General features: G+C 42.9%; 1 protein-coding gene and 1 long non-coding RNA gene across 7 annotated transcripts in view; one reads left to right on the top strand and one right to left on the bottom strand.

Annotated features, from left to right (window-relative positions):
* The window catches only part of ALPK2 (alpha kinase 2), a 99,757-nt gene that overhangs the window by 48,180 nt on the left and 34,472 nt on the right, over positions 1–17,105 (top strand). Inside the window, exon 11 of one of the 6 annotated variants that reach the window (XR_012627204.1) lies at positions 7,394–7,489. The exons of the other annotated variants lie outside the window; for them this stretch is intronic. The gene's annotated coding sequence lies outside the window, so the exon portion shown is untranslated. The remainder of the gene's footprint in view (positions 1–7,393; positions 7,490–17,105) is intronic. 6 annotated transcript variants of the gene reach the window in all.
* On the bottom strand, positions 5,458–9,845 carry LOC141938328 (uncharacterized). Its single transcript, XR_012627205.1, has 2 exons — positions 9,668–9,845; positions 5,458–5,691 (listed from the first exon to the last, which is right to left on the bottom strand). It is a non-coding gene; the product is annotated as an uncharacterized LOC141938328 (long non-coding RNA).

Genomic DNA, 17,105 nt, shown 5'->3' with positions numbered 1-17,105 from the left:
ACGTTTCTGGGTCACAATATAGAGTTTAAAATTTAGATAGTCTGACGGTGACGCAGAGAAAGCTCCAGAGTGCATAACAAAAAATGATGGGAAATGATGATTAACAGACTGTTTGTCTGCCCATGTCTAAATTTTCATGTCAGATTTTTAAAAAAAGTATTCTGCTAATAATTGCTGTTCTTTGAAGACTGATAACTAGCCATCTTAGTCTTGCTGTTACAGAAAATACATACCCTGTATCAGGAAGTATTTCCTGGCTATCTGAAAAAGAATGAAAGCTGAGTGCATCTAAACTCAACTTTTACAAAGGTCTACACCAAGAAGTCAGGCAGGGAAAGGGAAGTTTGGTCCTGTTTATGTCCACTGGCTTCAATGGCAGAAGAAGAGTCACCTAGTGTAGAACTGTGGTTTTACCTTGGTGTGCCTGTGTTAGCAATGTGCATCAGCTGGATGTCTGCCAAATCAGAAGCAGTGAAGTAGTAATTATCAGTAGGGTAAACAGTGTTCTCATTGGGCTCTAGATTTAATGGGCCACTGAGATGAATGGGAGAAACAGCTCCCTGTTTTACAGGCAGTGTTTTAATCTGAGCCAAAGTCTGCTTTTTGCCTTTCACGTAAGGCAACCAAAGCATGGGTTTTGTGAGCAGGTCAAATAAACATGTATTCTAATCTCAGCAGAGACGTCAGCAAAGCAGAAACTGGAACCGATTTTTTAAAGGAGCAGCTAGAGGTTAATTCTTGCTGTTAGCAGTTGTGTTATTATATTAATAAATATTCCTAAGCACACACAGAACGAATGAATTGCACTGTGTCCTGAGAGCAATTTTAAAATGTTACGCTTTTCAGAGGGCACCGCTGTAGTTTAGGCTGAAGCACCTAATGCATTGTGGTTTAAATTCTATTACACAGACTAACAAGGATAAAACACTCAAGAATGGAGTCAATAAAGCTTCTACAGGATGTTTCTTCTTGTTCAGAAGTAATTAATCACATGAATGGCCTATAGGTATTGGGGTTTTAGATGTATGTGTCCCTGAGATAAACTGATCTTTTTACCCAGTCTCTCACAGTGTTTAAGTGCTTTAAAACACATCTGAGCTCCAGTGGTAACGTTTTTCAAAAACACCCAAGGCATTTCAGTGTCTAAGTCCAAATCCACAAAATACTAGACACATAACTCTTAAGTTGATCTTTTTTCCAAAAAGTAATCCTTAGAAACTTCTTGCTCAGTGGAAACTGGCCTCCTCAGTTGCTGTTGAAATGGAGCCTGGAGTACATTTGAAAATGTCACCTGAAAGTTCAGAAGTGTTCAGTGGTAGCAGCGAGTGAACCGGAGTAGACTGTCCTCCACGGATTCAGGAAGACAGCTTGCACTTCTGAAAACCAGTGTGCAGGTGCTGGGGATCAGCTGTAGACCCTGGTTCCAGCTTTAGACCTTAAATAGCAATCTCACCCACAGGAGAAAGTCAGCGTGCATAGACAACAGTCAGCCTGGTCCTGAAATATGGGGAGAGATGTCTGGAGTGCAGAAGAAGTTGCTCTAAAACTGGGAAATTGAGAAACTTTTAAGCAAAACATCTGCAGCATTTTTTACCTGTGCGGGAAGATTGATTCTTGCCACAGAAGTTAGATTATTCTTCATTTCAAGTTTCCAAATGAAAAAAGCCAGAGTGCTGCGTTTCAGGATTTGAGTCTACGCCTGCCTAGCCCCGGATGCAGGGCCGATGGCAGCGCTGTGATACGTGCTCCCCGTCCTCGTGCATACACCTGCTTCACAAGCTGCTCAGCCCCAGCTCTCCAGAAGACGCACCTTCACAAGGCAGCTGGTGTATTTCAGATGCTGTGCCTTGAATATTTACCACTTCAAGGAGATGGAAGATGGAGGAGCCCATCAGGAAACAGGCAGTATGTTTCCCAATCCATTCCTTATACCACACAGCAAGAGAAAATTTTATGCAATTTTCAGAGGGCACCGCTGTAGTTTAGGCTGAACTTTTCAGTATAACTCCTGCAGCTTAACCTCACATAGCCTAACAGTGAACTGCAGGGATGCACCTCCATTATGCCTTAATTTCTTCTTTTTTTTTTTTTCTCTTCAAGAAATTTTAGCATATCTAATACTTGTGTGGGTGTTGTAAAGGTCATGTTGCTCTACAATAAAAGCCTCAGGAAATAACGTTTAATTTTTAAGTTTTAAGAGCACAGCAGTAAGAAAGTAATAGGGACAGAGAATTAATCTACACTGCTGTCCTACCACAGAGTGCCAAGGGAAGGCTAGGAACTGTTTGCCTACATGGATGTTTGAGTATTTTAAATGGGTTTCCTTTAATAACATGAGAAATGGAAGCTGGGGAGCCTGTACTGCCACTCCACCACTGGAGTGCCAGCAGTGGTGATTCATGCTTTGCATCTCTGAAAGAATGGATGATGTGGAATAAGCTGTGATGACACTGCAGATTGTAGAGCTAGTCCGAAATGACAGATGAAATCTCCAGCTCTTTCTGTCCATCTGGTACAGATACTGTGCTTGGGCAAGCAGCACATGAGGCTTACTGAGTGGGAGGAGAGAAACGGCGTAAGATGTTCCTTGAATAAGAAAAATCGCAGTGCCAGTAATCAGGAGAAGGGCAAGCAGGACTGGTGTGGGCTCCCTAGAAAGCACTGCAGGCATGGTGAGGGAGGGAAGGGACCTAATTTCTTTCTCAATCAAAGGTTGAGAAGAAAAGTAGCTGCTGCAAAAACATTACACAGAGTGCCTTGCAGACAAGGTTGCTTTTGCTTTCCTCCTGCAAAGCCAGAGAAAAGAGAAAGGAATTCCAGCTCTCTTGCCCACCCCCGCCCCCCAACTCACCTGCACAAAGATTCCCACAGCCAGAAGCTTGTTCTTAGCAAAGACCTTTTGAAAAATAAGCCATAATTATCTGCTGCTCTGCTGATTTCACTGTGAGTCTGCCATAAAATACTGTGGGTGTGAAATTACCGTGATTTGCTGAGCCTTGGACAGCGGGAGCATTTTGGCTTTGGGAGCCTTTCTGTTGCTGCTGGGTTCTGGCTGTGTTTATGGATGGCTGAGGTTGCTTGTTCTGCAGCGGCAGCAGAGCAGTGTCCCTCGTTACTGTTAACGCTGAAGTGGTCTTACAGGTGGTCTGTGCCAGACGTTTTGGATCTGGTCCACAACATCAGTCTTTCCAATTCATTTATCTGCTCCTTTCAGACAAAGGATAGGGCCCAACCTTATGCTTCTGGGCAGCCCAGCCCTCACCTTTCCCTTTCCACCCTTTTCACAAAGAACCTGCAGTCCTTTTAATACAGCTAAAAGCTCACCCCCTGAGTCGTGCTGATGTTCCCCCAAACACACACTAGATATGCATTTGGTCTGGTGGTAGGGCAGCACGGGGGATCAGGTGATGGGAGCTGCTGGTTCGCTGTGGCTAATTTGTGTCAGGTGCATGGCAGCATGGTGTCACAGCTGCAGCTGGGTGATGGGACAGGTCCCTATCGAGTGACCTAACAGGGGTGGGCTTGTCAGCAGGACCCAGCAGAGAGCCTTCGCGGCACACACCAAAAGGCTGGTACTGCTGCCACAGAAATGGGTTTGAATGAGCTCTCTGTGTGCTGTAGGAAACATCCGAAGAGAGGAATCCGTTCATGCTTTATCTGGTAGCTGAGATTAAGATTTATTGTTCCTGAAAGCAAAACTGGACCAGGGAAGAGGAGGCCAAGGGGTGCAATATATACTGGAAGGATGCTGTCAGGGAAGTGGGACAGCAGTGGGTAAGCATCTGGCACAAGTCTTTCAAAAGAGACTTTATGTCCCTCGGAACGATGTCAAAGGGGCCAGAACACAGGCGGTGTTCTCCTCTATCCTCCCGGATGGAGACGGGGGCTCGAGAAAAAGGAGGCGGATTGACCAGGTGAAGGAGCGGCTGCGGAGCTGGGGCCGTGCCCAAGGTCTTGGCTTCCCGGGCCACGTGCTTTGTCCCTGCGTTCACATGTCCGCTGTCGTGCTCCTGCCTCTCCTCCACCTCCTTTAGCATTGCCCCTGCGCCCTCCCCTTCCCCATCACTGTGCCTGATGTTTATTTGGGACAGCAGGGTTGGAAGAGGGAAAAAAAGCAACAAAAAGTCTTTCTTACTCCCGTAGGTAGTAAGCTTTATCTTCCTTTTGCAAGAGTTGTTCTGCACTAATTTATCAGGAGGCTACTGGATTTCTCTCCATTCAGTCACCTGTTATTGCTGTATCAGATACCTGCACAGAGGGGCAGTGCAGGTTTTCAGAACAGATGGTCACAAAAGAAAATTGTGAATGCAAAGAGTGATTGGGATATGGAGAGGGTTTAGGAAACCTATTCTGGGTTCCTCTGCGAAGGCCTGTTGTGTTACTAGAATTTCACGTGCTGAGAATTCTTTTAAAAATATCTAGACTGGAACTCGGTTTTAATATTCAACATTGTAGTTCTTCCATTAATGTCCAGCAGTACATATTGCTAATGACTGTTCCATGGCAATAACTCATGGAAGAAAAGGTTTAGGGAATAAAATTAAGTAACTCATTCAAGCTGTTCTGTTGGGAAATCGGTTGCAAATGGAAACACACAGTATAATCTATAAATGATAAATTTCACATATTCACCTCTGCTCTCTTCCAGCAGCACTCTACACATCACAGCCCTAGAAAGCTTCCTGTTCATTAGGTGTGCCTGGTTACTGAGCGCTAGAAGTCAGAGGAAAAGTGGAGTTTGGAACATGCTGATGAATATTAACGTTACCACTCCCATTGCAAACCAGAGCACAACATTCTGTGAGCCTAAATCTTGGATTATTCGATGGGATTTAGGCTTCTCAGTGCAGTGTTGGTGCCTGACTTTCGTTAAGCCCTTTGAAAGTTTCCACAGATGATTCCTATTCTTTACAATATTTTTCAGAGAATTCCTATGAGGAAACTGTGACCATTCCCAAACCAGTAGGTTTAGAATATGTCAATGGACTTGAGTGTGGTGCTCAAATTGTACATACAGTTGTGATGTGGAAGGGAACACAGCTGAAAGCATTTGAATAAATAAAGGTTAGAGGTAATAGCTTTTTATCAAAATTTTGGAAAGTGTCCTGTTTGAAAAATGTCATGAACATCTCAGTCAGTTAATGTTCCAAACGTATGTTTTAATTTGGTGCCAAAATAAGAGCCAGCAGTTTCACTACGTCAGCTAATTGGCTTCACTATTCTATTGTCCTGGTCAATTCAACAGGAAAAAGAAAATCCCAAGCTGGTCTTTTTTTTCAGAGGTAATCACCACCCCATTGATTGCAATGAAATCCACATTCCTCATGATGACATCGTAACAGTGATTCCTAAAGGGGACTCGTGTGCTTTGCAATGGGAATGTGGAAGTGCATGTAGCAGAGTGTGTATTGCCCACGTGTGATGGTGCTTTTGCTTATAGAAGAAAGAGCAGAGTCATTGTGACATACACGTAGAAAGGTTATTTATTCCTCAGCATGGCGGGAAAACATACTGCTACAGTTCTGAATTGATGTCTTGTCTACCAGTAGCTATTTAGTGTGATAATGGCGTTTGATAGACTGGACACAAACACCATTGTCACACTCCACAGCTCTGGCAGGAGCAGATCATTAGTCCACGGAAGGCGTAATATATACACGTTGCAGGCTGCAGCACGGGGGCTTCAGAGACCTGCAAAACACAGAGAAAAGACCATGTTTACACCTATTTATACATGGTACATCAGGATTCTCACCAAGGAAGTGGGAGACAGTGGGGTTCCATATTTCTCTGAGGTATTTTGTCTAAGCTAGCTGTAGTAATCTAAAACCTAGGTAGCTTTAAGCGTGTTTTACAGGCGAAGGAGATGGACAGGCACCTTGAGAAAGTAACTGGTCCTGTCTTAAGAGACAAATTAATGAAGGGAGGGATGAAGCATTCTCTGCAAGGACTTGTTTCTTCCTCTTATGGATGGTGACAGCTCAGAGTAAGCATCTGACTTTTATAAAGCCATGTTAGATCTGAGGAATCACGATGCTAAAGATTATATTTGTTTTCCATATACTTGTTTTTACCAGCATTTTAGAGCCAGCCCACTTAGAATACACCGGGTTGGTCTGTACTCATAGTCCCACTTCAGCTATTTTATTCAATGCCGGTTCTTGTATGGTGTGTTAACACCCACGCGACACTGAATTAAGCAGTGAACTAACATGCACGTGACTGTGGTGGTTCATTTCTTCCCAGGACAGTTTTTTTGGTTTAATAGGACAGAGACTGTTTCTGTATTTGTTTAGCCTGCAAGTCTAATAACACTTCTGCACATCCTCAGTGAGTATAAAAAGTCCTGTAAAACATCCTGTTTGTCAGGAGTGGAGTAAGAGCACAGAAACAGTGACTGAGGGTCACATGAGGCATGGTGATTTGTAAAGCCATGGAAATTCATTTATGTGTCATCATCCCATCTGAATACTGCAGAGAAGCAGAGAAAACAGAGAAGGAGGAGCACAGGGAAGGGAGGAGATTAGAAACCAGAGCTTGGGTGAATAGTAGTGCCTTTGTATCTTACTCTTCCATGTATCTACTTTTTCCTCAGTCTATAAAGACTGTCAACTAGCGTGATCATCTGTGCAAGATCACGTTGGATATTAACTGGAAGAAACACTGACCTGTGCAGGTAGAGTGTAGCTCTGTGAAAGTGCAAGCCAGCTAGTCAATGTTCATTAGCAGGAATAACAAAATAATAACTAATCAATCATTGTAATGAAGTCTGCTAACTTAAAGAAGTGGGAAAAAAAAGTAAAAGAAGAGACAGACCACAGAGTGGAATTCCTTTATTCCCATGGAATTGGTAAAAATCTTTCAAGGAGAGCAGAGTACATTAAACATTAGTGTTCCATTTTGCATGAATTTGGGTAGATTTTGTGTGTGCCGAGTACTGAAATGTTTTTTATACTACTAAAAACTTGAATTTTCTGACTCAAAAAAGAATGCTGTATGGACTGGTTAGACTAAGCACCATGGGAGGGGATGGAGTTGTGGTTTTGTGCCAGGAGATGAGGGTGGAACGTCTTGCTATAATGCTTTTAAACTATCCTTCTCAGGGTTTTTTAAGCTCAGTAAATGCATTCCTAGTTTTACAGGTTCAGGAGCATTTGCCACCCATATGTAATAAAACCAGACTCTCCAACAGTCTTCTGGCTCTGGTTGCCTTTTAGCAAAAGACCGTTAAGCAAGTTGAAGCATTCAAAAGACAGACTCAGATCCTCTGAGAACTCCTCCATGGGCTTAGCCTTCCTGTCAATCTCATCCTTTACATCTCTCCTGACTCACTGCCCTGGTGATGTGTCACTCCCACACGTTAATAGCCTTAACGCTTCTGCTTTATTCCCAGTCTGCTGTCCGCTCCCATCATGCCTTCCAGCTGAGAAACGAGGGAGGGAGGCACAAATCTCTATCGTCAGCTGTTTGTAAAATCTAAACCTTTGAGGTACGTATGCTGAATGTGGTACAGCTGGGGAGGAAAACCACAGTTCTGTACTCGGGGAGACCAAGCGGTCGCCATTGTCAGTGCCATCTTTTGTCAGTCGGAGCGGCAGTCCCCAGCGTGAATCGGGGCACGCTGCGACTGGGGGGAAGTGCAGCCCCGCGTGCCCAGAGTCAGCGATCGCGTGTGGGCAGCTCCTGTGAGCTCTGCTGGGGCCTGCGGGGAGCAGGCGAGGCTCTGTGAAGGAAACCACTCAGGAAAGAATCTGCTCTCCGGATGAGATGCAGGTTGAGGGCTACTGCAGAAACAGCAGCCCTGGTTTCGGACAGGGGAAGGAGCTGTCACAGGAAGGGATAAAGGATGAGGGCCTGGGGCTCCCAAATGCAGATGGTCATAGGAAGGGAAATTTAGCTCGCTCTGTCTGCAGCAGCAGAAGTGCCAGCAGAGAGGAGACACCAGCGCAGAGCGACGAGCTGGCTGCCGACAGGTACTGAGTACACCTGAACCGCCAGTGTACTCTGCACAGCGTAGCAGGTATTTCCGCTCCAATCCTTACTGTTTGATTCAACTTTGTGTCTTTTCTGGGTCTTTTTCTTAAATGTAATCTAGTTCAAGCAGTGTTGATCAGTTAGTGCAGACTCATTAGGGCTCTGGACCGGTTTAACTACCGATTTGCAGGTACATCTAATGAAACCTCAGTGATGGCATGAGCGTGCAGTACGAGCTGAGTTCTGAGTGGCCCTTGGCTGCTAAACAGCAGAGAAATGAACCTTTGCTGGCTGCTTACCAGGTCAACTGCTTTGTTTCTCAAACATGATTATTACAATTGCTCTGTCATTCCCATCCTTGTCAAGGAAGCAAGCCTATAAATGCTTGGGCAGGGCTGAAACTCCTGCAAGTGCTTTTTCTCCTTCAGTGATTCTGCATTGTAAGTCTCTAGCTGCTGCAGGGAGAGGGAGTTGTGCATCTGAAGGCATGCACAGAGCTGCAGGCAGATCTGCAGACCCACGGGTCAGGCCACTGTGCAATCACAGCTACGAAGGAAACATCTCTAAAAGAAGGAAGGGAGCTGCCGCACAGCTGGTGCATCAAAACGGCCCCGAGTCCTTTGAATTAATGATGGCAAATACACGGTCACGCCCAGAACACGGTCTGTCTAGTCAGGATGCGCCTCGCAGTTGTAGCCCTGATGTCCATGAGGCTGTTTTTACTAAATGTGCCTGTGCTCTAGCTGGTGATAGTGAGAACTGAATGCCAAAGGAACAGAAGTACTGCTCATTGCTGTCTAATTCATCACAGCGTTAGTGGTTTCTCCCCTTACCTTTCCTCATACACATTTTACTCAGCTTTCTCTCTGCAGCAGAGAAGAAAGGTCAGGCAAGATCCTACTCTAATTAAGCTCTGTGATGAAAAGTCCGACAGTCACTGGCAGATACAGAGCCCTGGCAGAAGTGCCTCTAGACTTGACTGTGAAACGTGTATGACAGTAGATAGCTAGGCAAATGATGCAGCTGCAAGCAGACAGTTTGATGGTTCCACAGCTACGTGGAAGCTTCCAGCAATTCAACAGGAATATTTCCAAGGCAAAAGATAATGAAAGAAAGAGAAATGGCCACTAGTTTTTGGTACTGCAATGGAGAAAATAACCTGAAGCAACGGGAACGTTACAGGTCAGTACAGGGAGAAAGCAAAGCATAAACATAAGAGAAAAAAAAATCCACTTTTTTCTTCTCTTCTGCTAGACATTTGTATAAAGAATATTATTGGAATGTTACAGTTGAGAAGATCATTGTGAAAAACAATAGGGTTTTTCAAGAAGTATCTTGATGGATCACAGAACCTGTCCTTTTTCTATATCCAGGCTTATGGAAGCATTCCTGTAACTCTGGTGAAGTCTAACCACACTTGCTGTCAGCTTCCCCATCACCTCCTTTTTTTTTTAAACAATAAACATTTCTGGTGTGTTTCCCACTGACACTAATAAAAGCCTAATCTCTTTAAAAGTACAGGCAGAGATCACTATGTACAAGACATTAAATCCTGTTAAATTACACAGACAGGCCACAGGCATTTGTGGATAGTTTGATATGCTGAAGTGCTTAGTATTCAAAATTCAACTGCACTATTTTATTTTTGTTAATACATTTTAGCATTTCCTTTTCCTCAGAGGAAGGCACTTACCATCTGACACAACTGCCAAATGATCCTCTGGTGTGTTGTCAGGGCTTGTCAGAACTGAGATTCTCTTGCGTGACATTTTGCTGAGTATCACTGTATCTTTGGAGGTCTTGGTTTTCTTTTACGAGTTCCCAGCAGTGGTCAGCTGTTGAAAGCCTCTGTTTCCAGTGGACTCCTTTCCCTCGCCCTTTATGGGATCCTGAGGTTTTAAAGTAAACAATTCATTCTCTTTCTGATAAGTCATATTAATATATTGATCAGGGGGAGGGAGATGGCCCTTACTGCACAGAGCCAGAGTCACCTTTACTCAAACAGACTAAGGAATGGGAAAAAAACTCTGAAATGTCAATTTTTTCTGTCCCTTCAGAGAGAGCATATGTGGGTAAGGAAAAATGCAAAATACAGGTTTTTTTGAGCTGCCTGTTTTGCTTAATCCTGAGATGAAGAGTGTTTACTCTGTCTTCATATTAATTGCTTACTTCTGCCAGCAAGACTGATTTCATCCATTCCTCAGATCTTACTGTTCACTGCTGGGTTTTACCCATCTTTTTAAAATTTCAAAATTTTGATTTACTGTCTTTTCTGCATAGGAATTTTCAGAACTCTCAGAGATCCTGTCACATTTTTAATGGGTTTTACTTTCCAGCACACCTATGAGATAGGGGAAAAAGTCTGAATTCAGTGGAGCCTAACTGAACACCGATGGCAAACCCAGGAATTACACATTTCAGGACCTTATCCAGATAATACCATTGCATAAACCTCCTGAATTTAGGACATGATGAATTTCACATTTTTTGTGAAGGATAGTATGGGATTTGAACCTGAGATTTCTCTAAACATAAAGTCACACCTTCAGTATGATAACCTTCTTGATAGTTAACTAATTAGTATTTCATTGCTTACTTCCATTACCATGCTTCTATTTCATTGTAACAGTCTTAAGTAATAGTAATTTTTTTTTTTTTTAAAAAAGCAAAGTTTTCAATATAATACTTCACAAAAGTGAGGAACCAGGTCACTTTACTGGTTTTGGCGGGGTGTGTCCATCCAGCAGCAGAAAGCCACTGCGAAATCACCTCTGGAAAAAAGTCTGTGTCTTGCACTCTCCTTGCTTTCCAGCTTTAGTGTAACTAGACCTCTGACAGGACACAAATATAGCTCCTGTCCTCATTAACCCACCTTCCCTCGCCACCGCCGGGGCGAGATGGAACGGGCAGTATGGATGAGCAGTACATACCAGCAGTAAGAATCAGAGCTCCCCTTTTGTGAGAAGGGTCCTGCACAGAACAGATTCAAACGCTTAATAATGCAACATCATGGGATGGAAAAAAACCTGAACTGCAAAGCCACTAGAACACCCTCACCTTCACCAGTTTATGCCCTTTCTCCTTTAGGCTGTCATGTATTTGGACTGCAAATTTGTCACGGCAAGAACTATCTCCTGCTGTTTCCTAAAATGCTGTTTTCTAATCACAGTGTAGCTCCAGTCTCAGATACACCACTAATACAAATAATAATGTCAGCAGTCATGAATAAAAGAAGGTGCTGAACTGTGCTGTCTGGGCAATAATGGAGCTGTCTTTATAGGTTCTTAGCAGTCTTATCACTGCAGATACAGCTCAAGAATAGTTTTTTCCCCTTATGAAAAACTCCAGAATTTATAAATCTCGGGGATGTAATGACACATTTTTTATAACCTTGTTTGTAAAAGCAATGTTAGTTGCCTAACGTAGATGATCCAACTGCTTCACTCTACCCTCTTTCAGTTTTGTTAAAGATTTTAATTAGCACAAAGCAAAATTAATAATGCTAACAAGTAACATTTAGTAAGGAAGTAAAGGATTAAATGAGACAGGAAAAGAAAAAGAGCACATGCCTGAGTTTTAGCTTTCATATGCTGTTCTGTGTGACAGGGTATTGGAGAAACATAGTGAAATTAAGAGGTTTGTAACAACACGGTCCTACTCACTTGTTTTTAGCTTAAAAGTGCCAGTAATCTGTGATACCTAACTTCAGGTGCTGTACAAGGAGGGAGACCATGGCTATGTGTCAGCCACTTGGATGCACTGATACAGTCTCATTTTTTACCCTTAAAAAGACCTTAACAGGAAGATGACTGGGGAAAATCTGGAGTGAACCACTATCTGATCACTAAACATCAGACAAAACCAGGATCTGTTGAAGCCAAAAGAAACATTTCTGCAAACTTCTGCCAGATCGGGATAGCATCTACAGCATTATATGGCTCTATATTCTTTGTGTGTGCAGACATCTTGTGTCGTGGGGCCCGACTGTGCCGTGACTGTTCCTGCTAATAGACTTCCTGGCATATTAGGAAGAATATACCCCCAGTTACAGCTATTTTCTTTGTTGAGAGTCCGGGTGGTTAGGGCTTTTCAGTGCTGCTCTCAACCTTTGTGTTACCTTCTGCCCTTGATCTATTTAGAAAACCCTCCTGAAGCAGGGACTGCTTTTCAGTTGGTGTTGATACTGCTTGGTTTTTGGTGAAAGTCTCTCATCTGTGTACATGCACACAGTATAAAGATGACAGAATTACTAGTAGTAGTAGTTCATAGTCTGTCCATAATAGTAGAACAAAGTTTGGGGAAAATATTTATTTTAAAATTACCTGTACAGTTATACCAGAATTCTGTGTGCAAACTCCACATGCCATTCTGAAAATATGGATGTGCATTTTAAGTCTACAGAAGGTATCTGACAATTTGCTTAATCATAAAAAGAGGGCAAAAGACCTCAAATTAAAAAAAAACCCAAAATGACACATGTTGTCCAAAAACAGCAGGGAAAGACAAAAATGTGCTACTTTTTTATCACAGAGGAAACACCACTTACTTGATATTTCTGGGAAAAAAGCTGTTTTCCTCGAAATGGCAATCTACAATTGTGAGTGAAGTACTGCCCACTACACATGGAAGCACTGGTGAGAGTCTGAAACAGCATTGCAACATTCATTACTGCTGCTGACTGGTTTGGGTCCAATTCTTTGAAATTAAATGCCAAATTATTTGGAAATTCCTGAAAAAAAAAAGGAACTGGTTTGTTGAAATGTTACTACAGGTGACACAAGGACAAATAATGCAATACACATTGCACATTCATCTGAGGGCCAAATTCTTCCCTTGAAAATATGTAGATATGACCCCAAGCAAAATTATCTGAAGTTCAATCTAACTTTGAAGTTGGCACTGCTCAGAGCAGAGGCCTGAGTCCTATGACCCAGAAAGGTCCCTTCCAACCTAAAGTATTCTGTGATTCTATTTTATGTGCACAGCTCCTTGCTTACTAAGGTCTCACTATACAAAGGACAAAATTTGATCCATACAGGAATTCTTCCCTATAATTTTTCTTGTATAAACTGTGGAGGATACAAAGAGTGAAATAGAAATCTGAGGAACTGAGTCTTTTCTGTGTGGAAAGAGTAAAAGAACAACTCCAAAAGTGAAGGAATAATAACTTACAACAGGGGCAAAAATCAGGCTATGTTAGGAAGTTTTTCACACTGGGAAGATTTAACAAACAGTAAGAAGCTATGGTTTGGCTCTGCAAAGCCTTAATTATGAAATTCTTCAATTAAAAACAACTGTTTTGGCAAAAAAGGGGTTAAATAGTCTGTGCATGAAGATTTCACTAGTGTATTAGGAGACTCGTTTTACTCTGGTTTGAAATTATATGGGCCTACAAGGGTTTGTGAGTGGTATAAATCCTTTTAAGAATAAACCTTCTTTTCAGCTGGTTAGTTTTGATCATAAATACATGTTCAACAAAGCTTGTTTAGAAAACCTGTTTGAAAGGGCTTAAAACCACAGTTACTTTGTTTAGTTAGAGTAGGTTTCAAAAGCCAATTTCACCATTCAGTTCAAACTGAAGACTTTCAAATCAGGGTTCATTTACGTGACCTGACCTGAAAAAGGCTTCCCTGAATCAGTTCTCATTCTTTTTTTCCCTTTCCACTTAAAATCAGAATAGTGTGAACTTTATATGAAAAGAAAAATAACACAGAGAAGGATCATGGTGCGGATGTAGAGTAAGTGGGGAGAAGCCAGTGGATTGGGAAGAGCTTTCTCTTCCTCACTTGGATGGCCTAAGACCTCATGTTATCCAGCTCATTTATCATAAACCTCAGGTTAAAGTCAGTTGCATTTTTGAGGGAGATGGGAAACTAGACCCTCAGTTGAGGAGGGAGTTAGAGCAAAAGATTCTTATCTGAAAAATCTGATGCTATAAGGTACAGAGTTTTAAAGAGGAACTACTGAGGCACCAGTCCAGGGAGACACCAAGTCTTCTGTCCTCCGGAACCCTGATATTTAATGATTTTCCTCCCCTAGATTCCAGCCACAGAACTGTTCCATTAATGGCCATTCATGTATGAGAACTTGAGTTGTATCTTTAGGGCTTTACTCCAGCTCTATCTTAATGAGCATATAATCAATACTCGTAAACTTATTTAGGGTTGGCTATTTCATCTATGGAAAAATCCTGTTACAGTTCACCAGCTGTGTGCATGGCTTACTTGGTTTGAAACTTCCAGACAAATCTGGGTCAAAGATTTAGGCCAGATCCTTTTATGGAGAAAACTGACACATGTCCAACAGTGTAACTGAATTTATTCCTTTGCTATGACCTATTAATTTCAGTGAATCTATGCTGATTTATATCAATTTAGGATATGACCATATAATTGTTGAGATGAAATTTCTACAGGAATTCTTGGGCTCAAAGTGGGCAAAGCTGGTGTTTATCTGTTTATCCCAGATTACTACAGTATTCAGGGGGCATCAACCTTCACAAGCTTTCAAGGAAGCACATTCACCAGCGCTAATACCACAATCTAATAGACAGAAGTAAGGCATATGTAGTGCTAGGACAGCTTAGATCACCGAAAGGAAAATGTTGTGACCCTTGTAAGTCAATGGCTAGTGGTTAAAGATTACCTGTTCTGGTCATTCTGACTACTAGATAGAGAAAGATTAACTCAGAGCAGTATAAAGTAGAGCAAAGGTATTTAACCTGGAAACCATGATCTCTTCTGATTTCTACCAGGACTCAGTAAACGAAATTGATTTGAGTTTCCCAATCATCAAACTCATTACATCAGTTCTAGATCATCCTGGCATTCCCCATAATGAGTCACCATCTGACACATCTGATGCAAAGAATGCAAATTGAGGATTATCTTCAGATTAAGGGTGTAAAATCTGACTAACAATGTACCATCCATGAAATCTGTTTCCCCAGCAAAACGGTTGTGGATACAGTTTAAGCAATTTCAATGTAAGCAGATGGCTAACAGATAAAATTTATGTTTATTTACCTGTCCCTAAGGGGGAACTCCCCACCCCCAAGAAAACTGCTCCCTCTGCAAACACTGTTGTTTGGCTCCTTGGCTGTAAATCTTCCGCCCAGGTCAGCTGTACTGCTTCCATTAGCCTGAGAAATTAACTGTCCAGCAGCAGTTATCAAAGGCACAGAACTTCCTTTTTCCTGTCAACCAACCGCTGCAGCCTACACATTTCAGGCAAAGCATTAAATAAATCACAAACCACAGCAAAATAAACTACCTAGTAATGGACATTTACAAAGAACATAAGATTTCTGTAACTTCCCTTCCTTCCTCTGTTTTACCAGGAGGTCAGTAGCTGCCCTCTCCCCGTACAGCCGGCTCTGAGCACTGAGTGGCCTGGCCATAAACCTGCCCTGCATTACACACAGTATTTTTCTGAATTTGGGTCAGTGAATATCAGTTCACTATGCTGCTGTATAGCAATTTCTTTTTGTCTGGCAGCCATTAAACGCTTGGAATTTAGGCAATATGCCATAAATGGTTCTCTGGTCAGAGAGACACGTATCACAACCTCTCTCTTGTCTGTGACTTCAATCTCTCCATACCTTGTTAGGTACTGACATGCACACATGTGATACAGAAAGGTTAGTCTCAGAACGGTAAATAAAGGCTAGTCATTTCAAAACTATTGCCCTAAATCATTTTGGATTCAGGAATCACCATAGTCAATCAAACCTTTGCTCAGCAGTGGCCTGTGCCACCTGCCTCAGGAAAGACAAACCCCATTCAGCATTTGCTACCTTCTCTGGTCTCTGGATTAGTTTAATACCTTACTAAATTCTGCTCATATGTATTCAGGTATCTGCACGGAGCTCTGCAGTCAGCACAGCTGTCCAGAGCTTCACCTGCAGGTTTCCTCAGCAGCAGCCATGATGCATCAGGACACAGAGTCATTTGAGGGGAGCAGCCACCACCTTGTCTTTAACGCCACGGGAGCTGCACATAGAGCAGAGCTGACAAAGCTGATGGAGATGAGGATAGGCAACTTCATTCTTTTTTTTGTATTTGCAAGTAGAAGAACTGTTTCAGTCCCCTACTCAGAACTTAGGGGAGCCTTCAGTGGCCTGAAAACCGTTAATCACTGGTGTAATGAGCTCAGCCCCGCCATCCCCTTCCCGCCTCCGGCGCTGCCTGAGGGGGCGGGCGGGGCGGGGCGGGGCCCAGCCGCGGGCGGCAGAACCTTCTGGAAGGCGCTGGGCTGAGGGTGGGGGTCTCGGCTGAGGGGACACCGGTGTGGGGTTTGAGTGTGGCCGGTCCCTCTGGGTGCCCGAGGGTGTGGTGCTGCTGCCGGAGGCAGGGCTGTGGCGGTAGAGCCGTCCTGGCCAGCCTGGCACAGCCCCTGAAACCAAACTGCCCCTTTCTGAAGGAAAGGTCGGGCTGCCCGTGGGTTTGGTGAACTCCGCTCCACAGCCAGCGCTGACGCAGGTAGTGAAGAGACTGTGGGAGAGACCGTTAGAAGTAGGGTAGAAAGGGTGCTTGGTACCTTTTGCGTGCTGCACTCAGCTATAATTAATCGTTATTTTAACTTCTCAGTCCCTGGTGAAGTCCATTGTGGATGTCAGCAGTCACAGTGTGCATTCCCCCTGCCTTTTCTTGTGCTTCAGGTGAAATCTTTCAGCTTACACAGTTAAAAAGGATTCAGTATAGACTTCCACACACTTTCTACTCTTTTGATAAAAATTGAAGATGCAAAAATCGGTTTGACCTCTTGAAAAGTCATGAAGACAGTGTTTTTATAATTCCCTGTTGACACTTTAACCTATCCTTCCTCTGCCAGCTTGACCTGGCTCTGGTGTGACTGGAAAAAGAACTCCCTACAGCTGGGCTTTATACTAAAAGTGCATAAAGTAAAACTAAGAAGGAGCCAAGATAAGGCAGGGTTTGGTTTTTGTGTTTTGTTTTGTTTTTTTTTTTTCCCCCTCTCTATATTCCTCTGCACCTATTCCCCCAATTAAACAGAAAAATAATGTAGCTATAGCATGAATGTTTTGGAGACAGAGTGATGACAAAGCAAAAAACCCAAGTGTTTATGTGACATTGCAGACACTTTCCTTACTAAATGTAAACTTTACACAG

Source organism: Strix uralensis, chromosome Z (assembly GCF_047716275.1).
Source record: "Strix uralensis isolate ZFMK-TIS-50842 chromosome Z, bStrUra1, whole genome shotgun sequence".
Lineage (NCBI taxonomy): Eukaryota > Metazoa > Chordata > Aves > Strigiformes > Strigidae > Strix > Strix uralensis.
The sequence above is the reverse complement of the archived record's forward strand: the minus strand, read 5'-3'. Positions and strand labels throughout refer to the sequence as shown.